The following is a 22,801-nucleotide window of genomic DNA, read 5'->3' as shown; positions in this document are numbered from 1 at the left end:
CGTCAAGCAAAAGGTGTGATTTAGAAGGTGTGGCCTTTCTGGTGACTTCAGGTGGGTTAGGACTTTAACTTGCATGATTAGTGTATCGCTGCATCGCAAAGCAGCCATCCAGCTAACAGAACTAACTGACACCCATTATATTCCAATGTACTTTACAATCAACAAAGTACTTTGGAAGTATTGTCATTTTTGTAATGTGGAAAGTGGAAACCAATTGATGCACTGCAATGTCTCATAAAGAACAAGGAGAAAATAACCAGAAAATCACTTTAGTTATACTAGTTGATAGATAAATATTTCTCCTGCTTGTCATGAAATATCTTGGGATTTTGAAGCATATGCCTAAGTTAGTACTGCACTGTCATTACTGCTCGAGATGTCAACCTAAATAAAATGGTCAAATCTCAGTAATAGGACTTGAACACATAATCCTCTGATTCAAGAGGTAGGAATGCTAACAATGATCAAAAGCTGACAGTCTGAAAACATGAAAGTCAAGAAACAAAGAAAAATCAGTGTTTGCAGAGAGAAGTGCAAGAACGAAAGCGAAGTGAATTTGATACACTTAATTATATATCATCATCTACTTTAGAATATGAATTAATTTTGCACTTCTTTCGGTGAGATATCACACATATGTAGAATCCCTGCAGTGTTGGAAACAGGTCATTTGGCCCATCAAGTCCACAGTGACCCACTAGCCCTTCATTTACCATAGCTTATCTACCTAGCCTGTATATCTCCAGGCATTATGGGGCAATTTACCATGGCCAATCCACCTAACCTGCACATCTTTGAAGTGCAGAAGGAAACCCACACAGACACAGGGAAAATGTGCAAATCAAACATCCACAGTTACCCAAGGGCAGAATTCAACCTAGGTCCCTGGTGCTGTGAGGCAGTAGTGCTAACCACCATGCCACAATAACTGTGGCTCATTTGGTAGCATTCTTGCCTGTGAATTACAAGGGATTGGCTACAAGGACTTTCAGCATAAGAATCAAGGCTGAAACTCTAATGTAATATATTGAGGAAGCACCCTACCTCCAGACGAGATGAGTGTCTTGTTTTTCTGCTGGTTTTCCTACATCTGGGTTCAAGTCTGGCCTGTCCTGGAGGACTGATATGACCGAAAGAAATAAGATTTCCCAGCTGGGAGAAAATGTGGCTTTAGTAGAGTTTAATCAGGTGGAATGTTAATTGTACTGGTGGATAAAGGATTAAGTTAACATTAATGCCTCGAAAAGCAGGAATTTTAATTTGATAACATTTTTAACACAAAAAAATGCCTCTTTTGCCAAATAGTCTCAAATGCATCTGTCTTAGTGTTCCCTTCTTATTCACTCCCATCTCCAGCAAAAAGGCATTGCCATCATAACATAATTGCTAAACTGCGATTGTTATTTTGGGAGGGAAAAGAACCATGTCATTTTTGTCATAACTTTCATATCACTTGTACGTGGCATGGTGCAATATATTAGCATTGATATCATCATGTTGTTTGTAAACAATAATTTGTCAAGCATATATTCGTGAGGGTTTGCCTTTTAAAAATAATTTGCTGCTCGCACCTTTAATTAATGCTCACTCTTTCAGCTCAGCTATTTCCTGCACACAAACTGGAACTTACAGGGCAGTTGTAATTCCATTTTGCTTGATCACTGTTTACAGCCATCTCCGTCTTTTTTAAAATGAAGCAAGCTCATGTTGATGCTGAAAATGGTGGGCCTGGTGAGACTGTGAACATTGCTCAGTGATTTATTGGAAAATTGCCTAGAAACAGAAAGAAATATGTCATTTTGTCTCTCGCTTCCGCGATGCATTACTTTTTAGTGATCTAATCACTATAAAATATAATTTTATAGGTTAGGATGGAGTGCTCATTAAATACCAAAATAGTGGAAGAGAAACCTAATGGTAATCTTAAAAGAACTGCATGGAAGAATAAAATCAAACACACCAATTCGTATTTTTTAAATTCAGAGATATTTAAATATTTCTTTAGATGAGGGTGAAGCAAATTTAGAAATTAATTAAAATGTAAAAACATGGCTGCTTTATTTTTATGCAAAGTGATGATTTTAGTGAAGTAATGATGAGCTTTTCAGAGCGATTGATATTTTTGTGAAGAGGAAACAAAAACAATTCAATCAACCGCAAATTTTAGTTGTCATAAGCTTTGACAACGATACTCAGGTGGTGTGTAATATTTACAGCATTCATGTTAGTATAATGGACTTACATTTGTGTATATATAATCATTAAGATTTTCAAGTGAAGTATATATTTTACGTTAACAGGATTGTGACATAGGATTTTGAAAAAATTGTTATTATTCTGTACTGAGCTATATTTTACTGAAAAATATCGTATGTGTACAATTCTAAAACTTAATGCACAATTTACTCAATTTTATCTTGGAATTGTAAAGTGACTCCACTATAATCCATGGTTACAGAAACAAAACACTGAGGTGATTGGAATTCTGAAATGAAAACTGAAATTGCTGTTAATACTCAGCACCTGTACAGAAAAAAGTTAATGTTTTGAGGTCAGTGAGTTCCTATGTTCTGAAATAAGGTCACTGATCTGAAACTAAGGAGCTATTTTCCCTGTTTGGGGGAAATGGGTTTGGTTGTGTGCAGATGGTTCACTGTACAGAAATTGATGTCTCTTCCCAATATTATCCTGCCTTTTTCTGATCTCCTGCTGGGTAAGACTGAAGGACAGTGGAAAAGCCCCCTATTGGATGTATCAGATGAGTCATTAAAGTAATTAAAAGGACAACTCAATCTTACTTTAACCCACAGCCAAGGTCCTATTTCTCAACCTCTCAACAGCTCTTACGAGCCACCAAGGTAAGTGCATAGTGGGAAGAACTTTTTCACTGAAACTTATTAGCCATTAATTCTTGGATATGAGATGATTTTTTTAAAAAAAGTAATTCTCAGGATGTCAAGATTGGAAATGTTAATCTCAGGATGGACAATTATTGCTCAGATCTAGATGGCCTTGAGAAGGTGGGGCTGAGCTGTTTTCTTTAACTGCAGCAGTCCATTTGTTGTAAGTAGACACATAGATATATTAGGAAGGGATTTTGACTCCGTGACACTGAAGCAACACCAATATATTTTCAGGTCAGAATGGTGCATAGCATGGAGGGAAATTTTCAAGTCACGCTGTTGCCTTGCAATTGCTACATTTGTCTTCTAGGTGGAAGTGATCATGGGTTTGGTAAATGTTACCCGATGAGCTTTGGATAACTTCTGCAGTGCACCTTTTGTAGATGAGGTACACTGCTACTACTGAGTGCCAGAAGGAAGTGAATATTTGTAGATGTGGTGCCCATCAAGTAGCTGCTTTGTCCTGAATGGTGTCAGGCTTCCTGAATGTTTTCAGAGCTGAAAACATCCAGGCAAGTAGGGAGTATTCCAACAAAATCTTGATTTGTGCATGTAGACAGGTGGACAGACTTTGGGAGTCAGGGGGTGAAGTTTAGCTGCATGAATCCTAGCCTCTGATCTGCTCTTGTCGCCACAGTTCTTCTTTGGCTAGTCCAGTTCAGTTTCTGGTCAATGGTAATCCCCAAGATGTTGACAGTGAGGGATTCAGTGTTGCTCAATGAATATCTCTCGGAGAGTGTCTTCACTATTCAACCAGTTGCTAACGTCTTGGAAGCTCACTTCAGCTGTGTAGAATCCCATCACTTTCAGCTGCATTTCCCTGCACTATCATTCACTGTTGGATGGTAGTGTGGCAAAGCTGAGTGGGTGGCTTGTGTAGAGAGAGAAAGGCGGCCTCTGTGGAGACTGACTGTAAGACATGGCTGCAAGAAGGCTGGACAATGAGTGTGAGTGGTGGCTTTACAGATGGGTATGTGAAGAAGTTCATGGAAAAAAGAATGAGTGGAGCTGTAAGATGTTTTGTGGAGAGTTGTGCAAGACAGTACTGAGAAAACCAGAGTGCAGGGCTTGGATCCTGTAAATATTAATGCCATTTGGTTTTCCCATCCTCCTGTGATCCTGAAGCCTCATTGCACTCTCCCTGGTTTGGAGGTACTGCACTTTTGCTGCTTCCTTTTGGTTGTCCTTTTGGACTTTAGTAAGGCATTCAATAAGGTTCCTCATGGTAGACTGGTTGACAAGGTTAGATCACATGAAATACAGGGAGAACTAACCATTTAGATACAAAATTGGCTCAAAGGTAGGAGACAGAGGATGGTGGTAGAAGGTTGCTTTTCAGACTGGACACCTGTGACCAGCAATGTGCCACAAGGATTGATGCTTTTCGTCATTCATATAAATGATTTGGATGTGAACATAGGAGGTATAGTTAGTAAGTTCGCAGATGACCCCAAAATTGGTGGTGTAGTGGACAACGAAGAAGGTTATCTCAGTGTACAATGGAATGTGAGCTGGACCTGTGAATTCACGAGTAGCAAATTAAGTTTAATTTAGATAAATGTGAGGTGCTGCATTTTGGAAAAGCAAATCAGGGCAAGACATATACACTTAATGGTAAGATAATGGGGAGTGTTGATGAACAAAGAGACCTTGGAGTGCAGGTTCATAGTTCCTTGAAAGTGGAGTCGCAGGTAGACAGAATAGTGAAGAAGGCGTTTGGTCTGCTTTCCTTTACTGGTGAGCACATTAAGTATAGAAGTTGGGATATCATATTATGGCCGTAGAGAACTTTGGTTAGGCCACTTTTGGAATACTGCATTCAATCGTTTCCTCCCTGTTATGGGAAGGTTGTTGTTAAACTTGAAAGGGTTCAGAAAAGATATACAAGGATGTTGCCAGGGCTGAGGTTTTGAGTTATAAGGAGCGGCTGAATAGTCTGGGGCTGTTTTCCCTGAAATATCGGGGGCTGAGGGGTGACCTTATAGAAGTTTATAAAATCATGAGTGGCATGGTTAGGGTGAATAGTCAAGGTCTTTTCCCCTGGGGTGGGGAGTCCAAAACTAGAGGGCATAGGACAGTGATGTGTGTCTGAAGTGAGCTGCCAGAGGAAGTGATGGAGGCTGGTACAATTGCAACATTTAAAATGCATCTGGATGGGTGTAGGAATAAGACAGGTTGAGAGGGATATGGACCAAATACTGGCAAATGGGACTAGATTAATTTAGGATATCTAGTCAGCATGGATGAGTTGGACCATTGGGTCTGTTTCCATGCTGTACATCTCCATGACTCCATGACCCTTGTACTTGGCTACTTCTTCTACTACTGCTTTGGTGGAGAGGATTTAATTTTTCTCGTATCCATAGGAAAGCTCACCTCACTGCAGCCCCTCAGATCCTGTAACAAGGCCTCAAGGTAAAAGAGACCCAGAGAAGCAGCTTGCCCAGGTTTTCTCTCATTCCTATAACTGCTACAGCCTCAAAGTTCCAACTGCTCCTTGGGCTTGTCACCAATGCCAACGTTCCTTAACTTCAAACTCTTTCCCCAGCTGAACAAGCACATTGTCCCAGCCCTCTCTGATTATTCAAGTAACCTAGACACAGGATGTTCATGTTGTGATCGAGTTAAAGAGTCACAGTAAGCTCACCCAGCCATAAGCTTCCAACTCTAAAATGATCTCACCATTCTGACAGGGACCAATTTCAGAAGGTTCAATTCAGTAAGTCTATTTATCTTCCCATGAAAGTTGCCTGGTAAGTATTTCCTGCAGGACGCTGGAAGAACACAGCAAGCCAAGCAGCATCAGGAGGTGGAGAAGTCAATGTTTTGGCTATAACCCTGATTTCTAAACAAGGGTTATTCCTGAAACATTGATTTCTCCATCTCCTGATGCTGCCTGATATGCTGTATTCTTCCAGCCTCCTGCTGGTCTACTTTGAGTTCCAGCTTCAGCAGTTTTTTAATTAAATCTCTGATAAATATTTCCAGTATTTTGTGTTTTTAGAGAGCTAAGCAATCCCGCAAACAACAGATCAGATCTAAACTCTGCAGTCCTGTCACTTCCAATTGTAAATGGTTTGAAAAATTTATCAACTCACTGGAGAAGGAGGCTCCATAAATATCCCCACCTTAAATGATGAAGGAACCTGGAATATCACTGCAAAAGATAAAGCTGAAGCCCTTGCAACAATCTTCAGCCAGAAGGGAATGATCCATCTCAGCTTCACCACTGGACCCCAGCTAAACAGATTCCAATCTTCAGCCACTTGATTCACTCCACGTAATATCAAGAAATAGTTCAAGGCGGTGGATGTTGCAACGGCTATGGGCTCTGACAATGTTCTGGCAATAACATTGAAGAATTGTGCACCAGAACTTGCTATACCCCTAGTTAAGCTGTTCCCTTACAATTACAAAGTTGGTATCGACTGGACAATGTAGAAAATTGCCCAGGTATATACGTAAAAAGCAGGACAAATCCAAACAGGTCAAATACTGCCCTGTCAGTCTACTCTTGATCAACAGTAAAGCAATGGACAATGTCATCAATAATGCTGTCAAGCAGTACCTTGCTCAGTAATAACTTGCTCAGTGGTGCTCAGTTTAGGTTCTACCAGGGTCACTCAACTCTTGACCTGATTGTAGCTTTAGTTCAAATGTGGACAAATGAGCTGAATTCCAGAGGAGAGGTGAGAGTGACAGCTTTTGACATCAAGGCCACTTTTGATTGGATGTGACATGAAGGACCCCTAGCAAAATTAGTGACAATGGAAATCAGGGATAAAACTCTTCTAGTTGGAGTCATGCCTGGCACATAAGAAGATAGCTGTGGTTGTTGGAAGTCAGTCATCTCAACTTCAGGACATCTCTGCAAGAATTCCTCAGGAGAATGTCTAGACCCAACAATCTTCAGCTGTTTCATCAATGACATTCTCTCCATCATTAGATCAGAAGTGAAGATGTTTACCAATGACTGTAAAATGCTCAGCACCATTTGCAGTTCTTCAGATGTTCAAATGCAACAGGATCTGGACAAAACCCAAGCTTGTGCTGACAAATGGCAAGTAACATTCACACCATACAAATACCAGGCAATGTTCATCTCCAATAAAAGACAATCTAACATCACCTCTTGACATTCAGTGGTGTTACCTTCATTGAATCCCATACTACCAACATCCATGGGTTTATCATTGACCCAAATCTCAACTGGACTTACCATAAACGCAGTAGCTACAGAGACTGGGAATACTGTGGTGAGTAACCCACCTCCTGACTCCTCAAAGCCTGTCTAGCATCTACAAGGCACAAGTCAGGAATACTCCCCACATGCCTGGATGGGTTCAGCTCCAACAACACTCAAAAAGCTTGACATTATCTGGACTGCATCCATTCCCTCCACTGCTGACAGTCAGTAACAGCAGTGTATACTATCCACAAGAAACACTGCAGAAACTCAGCAACGCTCCTTAGCACCTTAAAAACTCATGACAAAGGACAAAGCAGCAGAAACACAGGAAAACCACCACCTGTAAGTTCCCCTCCCAGCTACTCAGCATCCTGACTTGGAAATATATCATCATCCATTCATTGTCTCTGGGTCAAATTCTTGGCGTTCCCTTTCTAAGGAATTGTGGATATTCCATCAGACCATGGACGGCAGTGGTTCGAGAAGGCAGCTCACCATTGCCTTTTCAAGGACAATTAGGGACAGGCAATAAATGCTGGCCAGCTGCTGACAACCACATTGCGTGAATGAATTTAAAAAATTTAATGTAAGAGATGTTGTGTGTATAGTACTTCATAAGCTACATTTTGACTGCTTGTCAAAGTGCTTTTTCTTGGACGGGGGAAATATAAACTTTATTATGAAGCAGGGAATCTGAGAAACCTGGAGACCTGAAATTAAAAAAAAATCACTTGCTGGAAGTAATTAGAATCTAGTGCAAAACTTAATGACATGCAGTTCAACACTATTGGGATATATTATCACTCTGCAGTTAAATAATGCCTATTGGGAACTGCAAGTTTTTTTTTCTGCTGTCTCTGTGGTCAAACAGGCTGTCCAAGCCAATGGTCTACCTGTAGTGAGAAAGAAATGGAAATCCAATTATAAAGCTTTCAGCACTACACCCATGGAGAAGGCAAAAGAAAGATAAAGGTCAGCATGAAATTTGAATGACAGGGCTAAAGTCTTCTACTCATAATTTTGTGTTTGCAATAGAATTCAGAGCAATTCACAGCCTTAAAGGCCTAAGTGAGAACAGCAATTAATTGTAATGAATAATCTGACAAATCTGGTTGACATATGGCTGCTAATGCCCTCCTTTCTAGTGGGAGCAGTGCAGGGATTAGATTAACTAAAATGAAATCTGGGACCGCCATGCCATCTGCATGTTCAATAGGAGAAGATACATGCTAAATGGTGAGTGGGTAGATTTCTGTTTTCCACTGAGCGCTCTGTGAATACTCAGTAGATCTGGGAATATCAGTTTTAATATTGCACCACCTGTCTCATAGTGTAACAAGATGCATCGTCCATCACTGATTGGTGTACTATTCGGTCAAGACTGATATACTGTGATTCCTAATTTTAATAAAATAATCACTAATATAATCATTGTCATACAATCCTTTCATAAGTATTGAATGTTTCTAATTGCTTCAGAATCTAAGGTTCATATTGGTAAATTAATTTTAAATCTTGGAAAAGTTACTTCTTTAAAACAAAATCAACTAAATGATTTTAAGATTTTTTTGAAACCAATAATAGAGGTACTAATAAAAGAGAACTTAAGGGAAATGGGTTTATGTGCAGAGTCGGAGTTTGATTCGAGTCCTGGTTGAACTAAAAGCACACATATAAGGATCAGTTAAGTAATTGTATTTAAGACAGATTTAAGGATAAAAACTCAAAAGGTCAACCTCTTAATATAAAGCTTATGCACAAAGCATCCAAGAGATTACCTGGGGCTCCATTTCAAAAAGTTGTTATCAACATTTCGATGAAATGCACCACAGGCCCTGCAGGATTTTATAAAGCAAATTTTAAGTTTTAATAAATTGCATACTTTTGTTTGCAGTCAATCAGTTCTATTCATAAAGTATATTATGAAGATGTAAGTAACATAATCCTATATTAAGTGCATTCATTAGCATCCAAAGTTAATTTGCCAAAAAAATATTAATATACTTTAAGCCTGGTAGAGCTTTTATTCTCATCTTCTTGGTGACATCATTCGAAAACTATGACTGAATTTTCCCAAGTTCAGATAAAGAGTTTTGTCAAGTGAGATTCGTGGTGCCTGATCCACTCTAACTTGGAACAACTTTGGTCAACTAATCTTCTGCTGTTCAACACCTTAATAATGCAACCAAGTTCTTCAGTGCCTTTCTTGTGCGACTAACCTGGCAGGAAAGATGGAAGTACTTATCACTGCCTGAACCTTCATTTTGCTGGGACACTATATTAAAACCCAGCTGCATGTAACACTACAGATTCTGCAAGCCAGGAACTGCCCCTCACGCTGCACTGCTCCACCACTATCATCAAGAAATAGACCAAAAAGGCTATTTCTTTACTATGAGGACAGAGACCTTGAGGTGTATGGGTGCTGGAGTACAGTGCTTTACCTTGGTGACCCTGTCACAGGCTATTTGAAGTCTAGATTGAGATACTGACCTGGGTCAGTGCTATTATTGAGGTAAAAAGGAGCACACAGCAATGCAAGAAATATGTCAAAAATCTTTTGCAGTCTGCAAGGGTAGGTGCCACCATTTTCTCTGCTATCTTACACTCATATGACCATGACTCATGCTACGGACTACTGAACATTCACCTCACCAAGCTCATGGACTAAAACTTGCAATTCACCCAATTCATTCTTCAAACAACAACCCCTTCCTGCCCTCTGTGTTTCCAACACATTCACCTCAGACACCTCATCACTAACTGCTTCCATCATACTTATCCCTCCCTTTGTACTATTGCAGGAAGAATGATCTCACCCCTCTGGACTGATATCACCACAGCCTCCCAACTGATGTACCTGTAATCATGGAATGAACAAGTTGTACTTGTTCTGGAGAACTGACCACAGCCCAGTCCCTGGAATGCAGAGACATGCATCTTGGACTATGGTCGAACAAAATGCCTGACTGACCATGGCTGACCATGGCCAATAGCATGGACTAGACTTGGAGATCAAGTCCCTTTACTGACTGTGGTGTAAGCTCTGGCCAACAATAGTTCCCTTTTCACCCCACCATGGATTGCTTCTCTTTGCCATCCACAAATGGCCACTTGCTTGACACACGTGCATGATGTTTGCCACATAAATAGCTGGCATATGCTTAATGTGTGACATTGATTTATAATAGTGCTGTCCAGCAACATATCTACCCCATTGACCATTCAATGTTCCCCATTAAACCCTTCCCTCTGCAATAAGTAACAATGTAAGCAACAAATAGACAAGCAGAAGGCTGGAAGAACACAGCAAGCCAGGTAGAACGTGGAGAAGTCAACATTTCTGGTGCATTCCTTCTTCAGGACTGGCAGAGAACATTTTCAAAGTGGGTATCCTTAGAATAGACTTTGCAGTGGACTGGCCCTTCTTGAGTCCTAAAGAAGAGTTATATCCAAACCATTGACTCCTCCACCTCCTGAAGCTGCCTGGCTTGCTGTGTTCTTCAGGCGCCTTGCTGGCCTACCTTGGATTTCAGCATCTGTAGTTTTTTTTGTCTCTGTGTAAGCCACAGAGGCTGACAGCATCTGTCATGCACAAAATGGATGCTAAGAAGTGAAGCTAAGAGCCACAAGATGCATTTGTTTAGATGCATGAGATACATTTGTGTCTGCAAAATAATCTAACAGAAACCTGAAAGTTATAGGTATTCCTAAACTCCAAATAAAACCCTGAAGAGCTGACCATAGTGTGTGAGTTCACCTGAGAGCAGTTATGATCATGGGATGCTGGTGGCTTGCTGATCTGCCTTGCATGGATGAAGGGAGAAGAAAGATGATGGGCATAGAACCCGAAGGGACATTGTTGTGAAGGAGCAGTTGAAAGAAGGCCAGGATAAGCAATCGCCGAACAGTAGCAGCCAGGTATCTATTCTGGTTTACAGTTGTGCCATCTAATTTCACAGAGACAGAGGGGGGAATTGAAAATGGTATATAAATGAGGTAAGTAGGAGGTTCAATGAGATGCAAATGCAGAGAAACAATATAGTCAGCACTCAGTAGCAAGGTTCTGAAGTCACCATTTCAAATCTAAGATGAAAATTGAGAACATTTTTTCTCAATATCAAATTTTCAATTAATGTCTCCACATTTTCCCAATTTTTCCACCACTTCCCATGGAGAAGAAATTTCTTCCTACTTTTCACATGAATATTGAGGACACTTAACTCTATCTTACCAACACATTTCTTGACTCACCGACTGCTGTTAAATTATTAGGTAAATCAGACGATTGGTTCTGGATAAGCAGAAATTTCCTCCAATTAAATATTACAATTACCAAAGCTGTTGTGACCCATCTCCACCATAAGCTCCACTCTCTTGCTACTGACACCATCCATCTTGCTGCCAAATATCAGAGGCTGAATTACATTTGACATATCATTTTTGCCCTAAGATGTGTATGTGGTCATGTACCTGTGCTAGCACTAAGACCATCTCTTAACTACCATCTGAAATCATTAATCATCTGACTGCCTTATCTATAATTGAAATTTTCAAATATGCATTAGTGCCTCCAAACTAGACTATTCTAATGCATGTCTGGCTAGTGTCCTGTATTTTTATCCTCTATAAACTGGAGAACATCCAAAGCTGGGATGCCCTTTACTTGCAACAAATCCTGTTCACCTATCAGCTTTGTGCTTCTGACTAATTAGCTTCAGGTCTGGCAATATCTAATTTTAACTTTCTCCCTTTATGTACTCATTTTCCTCTCTATTTGTGTAATTTTCTCCAGTTTCATAATCCTCTGAGGGATCAACGCTCTTTTATTATATCTCTTGAGCATCTTTGATTTTAGTTACTGTTGGCAATGACCTCGGCTACAGGCCCTAGAATTCCTTCTCCACCTTCCTAATTCTGTTCCAATCTTTCAGATGTTCCTCAAGACTTACATCTCTGGGCAAAGTTTGGCCAGAAAATTCTTGTTTCAAAAATTTGATTCTATACCTCATATGTTTTGGAATTTACTGTTTGGTTTTAATGATATAATTTAATTTGAAAGATAAAGAGTCAAATATGTGCATTAACATCTGATTGAGGGACTGATACTCAACCCTGCAGTCCGTGTAATTCAAAAAGACCCATAAGGTCTGGAATTTACAATGCTCTGCTAAAGCCACTTAAACATTTCTTCCTGCCTCCACGGCTATTTTATCAGGTGATAAGGCACATGCCCAGTGGGTGGCCCAGCCCAGTTTTAGTTGCACAAGTTGATGCTAGGCAAAGAGATTCCCTTGTGCTCTTTCAACATTAACAGCATTTAATAACATGGTAACAATCTGGTCTGATTATTCCCTGTTGTGGGACTGTGTTACATGCTGATTTGTTACATTCTCTTGAAGTGTTTTGTTTTGTGAAGGCGATATATTAGACACATTATTGTGGTTTTATTTCTCATAACAAAATGTAACAAAATAATAGTACTTAATCTTTAATGCCAAGATAAAAAGAGAACTAAAGTTAAATGAGACGAAGGCTGGAATTCCACACATTCCCAGGACTGGGCTGGCTGGCTGAGAGCAGGGATACAACTGGGTGACAAGGTAGGGACAGTGCCGTTGTTGCCTACTTGTTTCCATGGAATTTTACCAGCAGTGAGGTAGATTTTAATTTACCTATTCGTCTTAGGACTAATTAAAGGTCTTAAGTAATCAAGTAATGGCATCTACAGTATGTGACAAGATCATCAAGTAAACCCTGGTGACCTCGTTACATGCTATGCATGAGGTAGGGGAGACCGTCTATTAGGGCATTATGTACATATGCAATAGAGGCCCCCTGGGTAGTGGTTCTCAATCCTATGTGTCCTCTCTCCATGCTGACCCACAATCATATCCCATTGCGAGCAGTTCTTTGACCGAGTCTGGCAAAACCACCAAATTAACATTGTCGTCTGGCCTTTATGCTGCTTCTCCATGAAGTGCTAGCTGCAGTTCAAGCAGTGACTTCTGGTCCTGATAGTGCTGCTGGGATTTGGAAGTTGCTGGCCTTCCTATTGGAATTTACTCCCAAATAGGGCCAGAAGGGATGACATGAGCCACTTAACTGCTTGTGGTTGTAAAATTAGGTCATGATTAACTGTGCGGAACTAACCCTGATGGGGGAATGGATATTTAGTCTGTCCCACCACCTCAGTGAAAAATTCAGTTCAAGAGGGACGAAGGAAACCTCAGACATATTGACAGATTGAAGCTCATCTCATTTTTTATGCTTTGAACAGAGAGTTCTCTTGGTATCTGCGCACCTTTTTAGAAATATCAGTAAAATAGATTATTTGGTCATCATCACATTGCTGTTTGTGTGATATTGCTGAGTAGGGTTTGACTGCTAGATTTCTTACATTCAACCATACCTATATTTCAAAATTACTTCATTGTCTGTAGAATTTTTAAAATATGCTAAGGCTGTGAAATATAAGTTTTTTTCTTTCTTTCTCTAACTTACAATTTACTCCTGGCAACATCATCTGCAGTCACGCAACTTTGGTTTCCGCATGTATACGGAGGGAACTCAGACCTGTCTTTCCAGCTCTCTCAACCCCTCTGTTATTTCTACACTGTCAGACTCCTTGGCTAACTGTTTGGCTGATGTCTAGGCCTGAAATTACCTCCAATTACACATTAGGAAGACCCCAAATCTTGTTCTCTATCTCTCTTGCATGAAATTGGACAGGAGATTGACTATCATGCTTCTTGCCCCATTACTCAAGATCAAATTTTACTTCCAAGGAGTGGTAGATGCGTTAATTTCTGAATCATTTAGACAGGTTTTAAAACAAAATTGTGAACCATGAGGTATGACAAAGAAATAGCTGAAAATATGGAATTTTCGATACATTGTGAATCTGGTGCAACATTGCATGCTTTGTGTCTAAATTTGATGTGGTTTTTAGGTGAAGCAGGGGGAGAGAATTTTTTCTTCTTTAAAGGAAACAAGTCCAATCTATCCACTCTGGGAGGATATGTGATTGATGTGTCCAAGATCATGAGGGGCCCAAACAAAGAATATAAGGGGAAACTGGTCCCAATAGTAGATGATTTGAGTACCAATAGTAAACTGTTTAAACTAATTTGTCATCAAAGTGCCTATGATTTGAGGAATGAAAATTATTCATTGAGTGGTTCAATTCTGGAATACAGTGGAGGTAGTTTCAAGTGTTGCTTTCGAAAAAGAACTAGATGAGTACCAGAAGAGAAAAAGATTGAAGGGTCTGGAGGAAAAGACAGAGAAGTGGGACTAGCCAAGTTGCTTTTGCAGAGAGTCATTATGAACATGAGTAACTGAGTCATTATGAATATGAGTAACTGAATGGCCTCTTTCAGTTCTATGACCAAGCGACGTAGTTGTTCCTATTTTTATCCCTGTAACTAAATTCCTCCTGAAACAATTCTCAAAGATCTTTCTTGCACACCTGTATTGGCTTCACAACTTTGCCAAAGTGTAGTGACCAGAACTGACTATTGATCTGAATCTTAGCAGAAAATGGCTTGGTGTCATTTTTGGCAATTTTCTTGAAAGGTTTCTCACTACAAGGCCCAGTGAAGTTTCTCATGCTATTGTCCCAGATTCACCTTGTTACCTATGCATCATGTCCCTATATTCTGTCCCACTCATCAAATTCTCCCACCTACTGAAGATAGAGGTTCATGACATGGTGCAATGGTTAAAGCCCAGCAGTGCACCTGGTCTAGCTGAATAGTCCGGAATTGTTCTTCACTGTACACATTGTGGGAGAGCTACCATAAATCATCACTTCTCAGAGCAATAGCTGGCATAACTGACACTTCATTATACCTAAAAGAACACTGTCTCACATCTATCACTGTTTAGAGTCAAGTCATGCTGCTTGAATGTCCTCAGCCATATCCCATTTACAACCCTGTCTAAGTCACTGCCACTTTCTCCCCAATGCCTAGTGTAGCCCAGTAATGTATTGCTGTTCAATGCAAGGCTATCATATACTGGAAAGCTTTCAAATGTTTCAAAACACTCACTTTTAATCAACAACAGCAGAAATACTGACTAAATGGAAGTTTGAGAATAGAAATGGATTGCTTGCCATTTGAGAAACAACAAATTTACAATCAATGAATAATCATTACACAAAGCTCACATCTATTTGAATTGCATGTCAGTCAAGTCCAGTCTGGCTTGTTGCACACAATGCTGCAGCTGTCTCTCATTCTGAAGGTGATATTCTTTCTACCAACCCTTTCTCCTTCCTCAAAAAGCTGCTGTCGCTTTCCCAGGTCTTCAGCAAGTGTCACATCTCCTCTTTGAATGCAAGTGAATGGTAGGCCCACGGTGCTGGTGCATGTGGGGGGAAAGGAATGAGACATTGTGAGGGAGTGAGGAAGCAGTGTAAAGGGCATGCAGAGTTAGTGGTCTGGGAGAAGAGATGTTAGGTAAAAACAATGACTGCAGATGCTAGAAACCAGATTCTGGATTAGAGTGGTGCTGGAAAAGCACAGCAGTTCAGGCAGCATCTGAGGAGCATGAAAATCGATGTTTCGGAAAAAGCCCTTCATCAGGGTGAAGGGCTTTTGCCTGAAATGTCGATTTTCCTGCTCCTTAGATGCTGCCTGAACTGCTGTGCTTTTCCAGCACCACTCTAATCCAGGAGAGATGTTAGTAAGTGTGAGTGAAGAAAGGTGTTTCACACTGCAGACGGAACATCAGAGAACAAGCCTTGGCAAAAGATGAGTGAGGTGGCAGGCATAGACTGAGTGTGTGGTAACGGAGAACAGAGTGTGACATTTACCCTAGCAGAGCAGAGAAGGCTATTTACCTTATTAGGCAGTGGTACCCAGTCCTCTGTACCCTGGATGTGGCACTGACCTGGGTCGAGATTTCTAAGCAGACTGGCATCACCTAGCAGCATGCCCTCCTCTGCCAGTTCTTCAGGAAGAGGACTTCTCCTACCAACCCTCAATCAGAATCTTCAAGTCTCTGCCAGAGAAACGTGATGCCAATTCTCCTTCTCAGTCACCAGTCCTCACAGCCTCTGAAACCAAATAGGGCAGTTTCCAGATGCTAGCATTTTCCAGGTAAGCAGTAACCTCTCGAAGATGACACGGACACTAGGGTTACTGGTCCTCAGGTGGATATCTGCTGAGTGGTGTGGAATAACAGGTGGTGAGGTGGTGTTGGAATTGAACCTTACGCATGCTGTAGGCACAGGAATAACACAAAACGGTGAGAAAACCCATTCAGCTTCATGGCAAGAATTGTGCCAACAAACTTGATGTGACTTGCATTTAGCCAAAAGAGTGTAAGATTCGGTCTGTGGAATCACAAAAGATGTGCACCTTGCTCTGACCAAGCAGTCACCACAAGAATGATACTCCCCAGGGAAGGAACATCAACTCAGGGATGAGCAAACTGACAAAATCCACATGCATGTCATTAAATGATCTGAACACTTTAGCAATAATGAATAAAATGCTTGTGCAGAGACTAATGAAAGTGGGACAAATGAGAACTAATGCATAGTTTTGTTCATGAATAATTGGGTAACACATGATAGTGCATGCAATTTTGTTTTGTGAAAAGAAGGATGTTTGGGAAAATGAGTTTATACATTGCACATCAGCAAGTGATCTTGCTTTCACTTTAGTCCTGAAGAAGGGTAACACCAGAAATGTCAACTTCTCTACCTTCTGATGTTGCCTGGTTTGTTATGTTCTTCCTGCCTCCTGCCTGTCTATTTTGGGTTCCAGCATCTGTAGGTTTTGTTTTCTCACTTCACTTTTGTCTCTGGCAGGAACTAAATACATTGCTGGGAATATTTGTGGCTGTTGTCAGAGGAGGACCACTTCATTTCTAACTCCCACCATGACATCGACCTCCTCAACTCATCCACCTCTCTAACCCACTCCAACTTCCTGCCCTGACAATTCACAGCCCTCCACTCCAAGTGCTCCAACCCCAACCTCACTATCAAACCCGCAGACAAGGGGGAGGGAGAGGGGTGCAGTAGTAGTTTGACTCTACACCACTGAAGCCAGGCTCCAATTCACAGACACCTCCTCCTACTGCCCCCCAGCCATGACCTTACCCACAACCTTATCATCTCTGGGTATCTCCCATCCACAACCTCCAACATTGTCCGTGAACCCTGCACAGCCCAATTCTACCTCCTATTGAAGATTCACAAGCCTGACTTCCTCAGTTGACCCATTGTCTCAGCCTGCTCCTGTCCCACTGAATTCATCTCTGCTGCTTACTTATGGATCATTTCAGAGAACATCTCTGGGACACCTGCACCAACCAATCTCACCCAGTGGCCAGTGGCTGAATGCTTCAACTCCTCCTCCCACTGCGCCAAGGACATGCAGGTCCTTGGCCTCCTCATTGCCAAACCCCTACCACCCGACGCCTGGAGGAAGAACGCCTCATATTCCACATTGGGATTCAGCAGCCACCTGTGATCAAAGTGGATTTCACTAATTTCCTCATTTTCCCTCTCCCCATATTATCTCAATCCCAAGCCTCCAACTCAGTACTGCCCTCCTGACCATCCATTACCTTTTCAATCTATCTGTTCCACCCTCCTCTCCAAACTATCACATTCTCCCTCACCTCTATCTACCTATTGCATTCTCAGCTATCTTCCTCCCAACTCCACCCACCTCCCATTTATCTCTCAGCCCTGACCGACAAGCCATATTCCTGATGAAGGGCCTATGCCCAAAACGTCGATTGTCCTGCTGCTCGGATGCTTTTCCACCACCACACTCTCGACTCTTAACAGAAGAGCAGGATTGTGATGGACCCAGGAGAAAGGTAAGAAAATTGTGAGTTAGTGTATTTCTGCAGTAGTGAAGACAGGACGTAAGGGCAAGCCAATTGTTCACAATGTTTACACCTCTGTCCTATGTTTAGTCTATAAATCAGGCATTTATCTCCTTTTATAGAGGGAACCTTCACATGTTATGCTGTGAGGTAGATCACATAGTAACAGGTTCACTTGCAGCTGGATTAATCCCAGTTGTGGCAGGCTGCCCCCCCCAGGGTTCCTTAAGTGGTCAGTTTAGGGCCTCATTGGCAGAAGAGTGTTGAAGTGCAAATATGGGCATTTCTGCCCCAGATCTAGTTCTGGTGGGGACAAGAAAATGGCAGAATTTGGATGTGTTATCACTCCATTTGATTTGCTGCTAATCTCACCTTTAATGGAAACAGAATATGCTGGCTATGAAGAATACAATTCTTGCAAATCCTGGAATATACATTTTCAGATCATTATCTGGGGGATGCAAGAGCAAAAAGAATACTGAAGAACTGGAAAACACATTACCCAATCATTCATGTGTAAAACTATGTGTTAGTTCTTACTTGTCCCACTTTCATCAGTCCTTGCACATACATTTCATCCATTATCACGAAAATGATTTGATCTTTTCATGCATGTGAGTTGTTGGTGGTTTGTCTCGAATCTGCTTATTCCTGGATTGAAAATGGTATGGCACTATTGATCAAAAGGCCTCTTAGATTAATCTAATGAAATCTCCCTGAAATTTACCATAACTTTTTAATGAATCTAACATAATATTTTAATGAAGCACCAGCAGTAAGAAATATTTATATATGGGATGAGCGCGGTATAGGTTACGTTGCAAACAAGAGTAAAGTGAGTGTCAAAACATACGGGATTTTACATACAAGAAGTGGGAAAGGAGAGCCTTTACAGATATTGGGAGGCTATACACAAAAAAAGCTACTTTTTTTTCCAAGGTATGGAAAGAATGCAAAGAGGATGACTAAGACAAAGAATCATAAAAAAAAATTATGTTCAACATAAAAGCAAATATTAGGAATTTTATTAACAAAACTTTATTTTGCTCAAATGAGAGCAGAGGTGTTGAAAAGTTGAAGCAGTACGCATGCAGATGTTAACATGTTTGGTCGGCGCAACATCGAGGGCCGAAGGGCCTGTACTGCGCTGTATTTTTCTATGTTTTTTCTATGTTCTATACAGCCCATAGTGGACAACTCCAGTGAATAAATGCAACTTTCCAGATGTTGCCTGACCATACAAGGGTCGCCAAATTGTATAGGTATTTTATGTACTCCAGTTTAGCCACTACCAACGTCTGATTGTGGTTCTTTGCTGCCATCATCCTTTTGAATACAACAGGTCTATGAGCCCATTGGCTTACACTGGTAGGGGGAAACTATTAATATGGCACTGCTTTCTCTTCTTCTGAAAAGAGGTCACCTGGATTAAGGTCAAGGTTCACTGCTCCACTGTTGCCATGCATTTGATTCCTGAGGACCAATGGCTGGGACAATGTATTGCAGATGTGTGCACCTGTCCAACACAGCCTGAGGCAGGGTGAACCTGGCTTTCCATGGCAGCCAGGCAATAACATGTCCAAATGTACCACCACAGCCTCTGGGCAATGGGGGAACATACCTGCCTACCACTCCCGTTCTTCCCTATGCATGTGGATTAAGCACTTGATTTTTAACTCCTTAGATTTCTCTGTAGCCTGTGGCTGAGCAAGTGCTTAATCACCAGCAATCCTTTGAGTGCCAGTGGCTTGGGCCGTTACTTCTTGTGGAGCTGTTGAAGTGAGATGTTACCAGTTTGTGTTCCAAAATCGGATAATGCTAGCATTCCCACCAGCCTGTCAGTACCTGAGCTGATGAGGATACAGGAGTCAGCCTTGCCAATGCTTACTCTGAAATTTCGATACTGTCATCCTCAAAGGTTGAGGAGGTGGCCTCTGTAAGAGCTATCTGTTTTCTCCATGATGATGATGGACATGCTGATTATTACTGCAGGACAAAACAGTAAGGTGTCGTGGCCAGTAGTTAGGATCGATGTGCAACAAATGAGACTGAAAGCGATGCTACTAGGAGAGTTCCAGTGGACTGAAGAGTGCTACTTACTTGGTTGGTGGGTCATGGAGGTTTCACCCATCCCTGCAAGAGCAATCTCAGTTTTCTTCTTTGAGGGTCAGGATTCTCTCCTTGTAGGGGCTGAGGAGTTGAATGCTGGACACTGCTTCACTGGTGCAGGCTCTTTATGCCCTAATTTGGGTCATCTCCTCCAGGAATGAGGGAAAGGGATGGATTGAGTGAGATGCAATTGGGTGGTATGGCTGCTGGTATTAGAGCAGACAGTCAAAAGGTGGTGAGATATCCTGGATGAATGAATAAGCAACATCGAGGCCATGCAGGGTTCCTGGTATGGGAGGTTAGAGGGAACAAGAGAGAATGAAGGAAGATTTTAAATGCAATAGTGAGAGTGATATGAGTCTCGGTGGAAGGTGAGAGCAGTAGCAGAGACAGAGTGTGAGGTAGGAGAGGGAGGATTATGGTTTGGTGGAGGGAAAAGGGATTCAAGCTTCTTATGCACTGCTGGCGTTTCATCCTCAGTGGAGATGGCTCTGATATGGATGCCATCCTCAGACCAGGGTCAGGTGGCATGTCCTCCTCTGCCAGTCATACACAAAGAGGACTCCTCTCCTTTGCACCATCCCCTGAACCAGAGTCTCCAGACTCCCATTGGAGAATTGTCTTCCCCTTCTCTGAATTATTCAGGCTCTGTTCTTTTTTTTGAGATGAATTTAGTTTCGACTTTGAAAGAGCTCCACAACAGCTGGTATCCCATTACCAAGTCACCCATTTATTTCTACTTGCCTGGTACTTGACACTGCTCCAGATTCATCAGAGCCAGCTCTCAGAGTGAACAGAACCTTTGACACTCTTGCTTATTTTATTTTCAGAACTCCTGACACCCCTATTTTTAACAGGATGTCTGACAATCCTGTTCTTTTCCTTTTAAACTGCACCCCCCCCCCCCCCCCCCCCCACATTACCGCCTAACTGCAGTAGTGCTTCTTTTTCCCCATATTGTGTGTGCAGGTGTGAGACACAGTGAAAGACACAAGGTCTACAAATTTTATCCAATTTCCACCACCAGGAAGAAAGGAAACACCCAAGTGACCAGTGACAAGCAGTGCCCCTCACATCAAAGAGCAATGTAACAGGTTCTGTTCTTGACTGAGCAGGGCAGTTTTGGAATGCCAGTCCTCATTCAATGTTGCTTTGATTTTTTTTGTCTTAAAGGTTTTTGAATTTTCTAATATAGCAATAACATATCTCTACACAGATTATTTGTATTTTTCTTATAACTGCAAAAATATAACAGAAGTTTCCTGCTTTGCCCAGGTAAAATAAATCATAATTGTCCTTTTCCACAACTTTCTCAACTTCCTTTTACTATTCAGCTACTGCAACAAACATACTGTATGAATAGCTCTTAAAGACAGAAAGTCTTTAAGACTCTAAGTGTCCCATTCTGCTATTGTGTCCAGTTGTATTGTTTGTTCCTGGGTCCATTGTAGTTCTGACTGTTGTTACTTTTTGCGATATTAAGCAACAATGTCCATCACCACCATCACACTGCAAGCCAGTTACCAACTTGTGGTCTGCTGTTACTATTCCCTTTCACTCACTGGGTCAAAGATTGGTTAATTGGTTTTCAGTGGGTCTTAATAAGAGATTATTGCCTTAAATAAGATTTACTTCATGGCATGATGGCAACCAGACACATGTTACATTAGTAAATAATACTAATTTACTAAAGATAATAAAAATAATTATTATTAAGAATATTGGATATAACATTCACTACACATGATCCCAAAATGTTCTACCTTTCCCCCATCCAAAACCTTATCACATCATCATCTCAGGTGGAACTAAATGCAGTATCCAACATGAACTCTTTCAGAACCATGACCTTACAAAACAAAATATAATTTTGCAAGTGCTGTAAGATCACCTGAGGACAGATAATTACGTGACACATATTTGCATACAAAAACAGAAATTGCTGGAGAGACTCAGCAGGTCTTACAGTATCTGTGGAAAGGAAGCACAGTTAACTTTCGAGTCCAGTGACCCTTCTGCAGGGTCACAAGATATATTACCCAGAATACTTCATTTACCCACACTTTAAATTTTCTGTAAAGGATATAATCAGATCCTTATATATTCAGCACACATGAACCTGCAATCAATGCAAAACAATCAAACTTAGATGTAAACTAAATCTTCCAAAACTTGTCTGATTGTTCAATTGCAATACACAACTTCTTTACTTACTATCATTTAATTACTACACATTGTTACAGTGTGACCTCAGTCAACTGTCTTTTAAATAGCAAACCTGATTATGTGGAGATGAAGCCATCACAGATCATTTCATGAAGAGCAAAAAACTCCATCTATTTGAGAATTATATCAAATTAAATTAAATGAATTATAAATAAAACTATTGATTCTTTATGCTGAACCAATTCCTGTCAACAAGCTGCTATTTGTAACACATTATGTATTGCAAAAGTATAAAGGTAGTCACCGTTGAATAACATGTTTTCTTAAATGAATCATAGTATCATAGAGTCGTACAGCACGGAAACAGACCCTTCGGTCCAACCAGTCCATCATGAACATAATCTCAAACTAAAGTGTTCCTGGACCATATCCATCCATCCTTGATAAATTATCATATTAATCATTAAATCAATTCAATTTATATAATAAGTTTTTTTATACTTTAACCTATTAATGTTAAGCATCAATACCGTCAGCATCAAGATATCTCTCATAGTTTTCCTCAAATAATCTATTTACA

This window comes from Hemiscyllium ocellatum, chromosome 7 (assembly GCF_020745735.1).
Source record: "Hemiscyllium ocellatum isolate sHemOce1 chromosome 7, sHemOce1.pat.X.cur, whole genome shotgun sequence".
Lineage (NCBI taxonomy): Eukaryota > Metazoa > Chordata > Chondrichthyes > Orectolobiformes > Hemiscylliidae > Hemiscyllium > Hemiscyllium ocellatum.
This window is presented reverse-complemented; position numbering follows the sequence as displayed.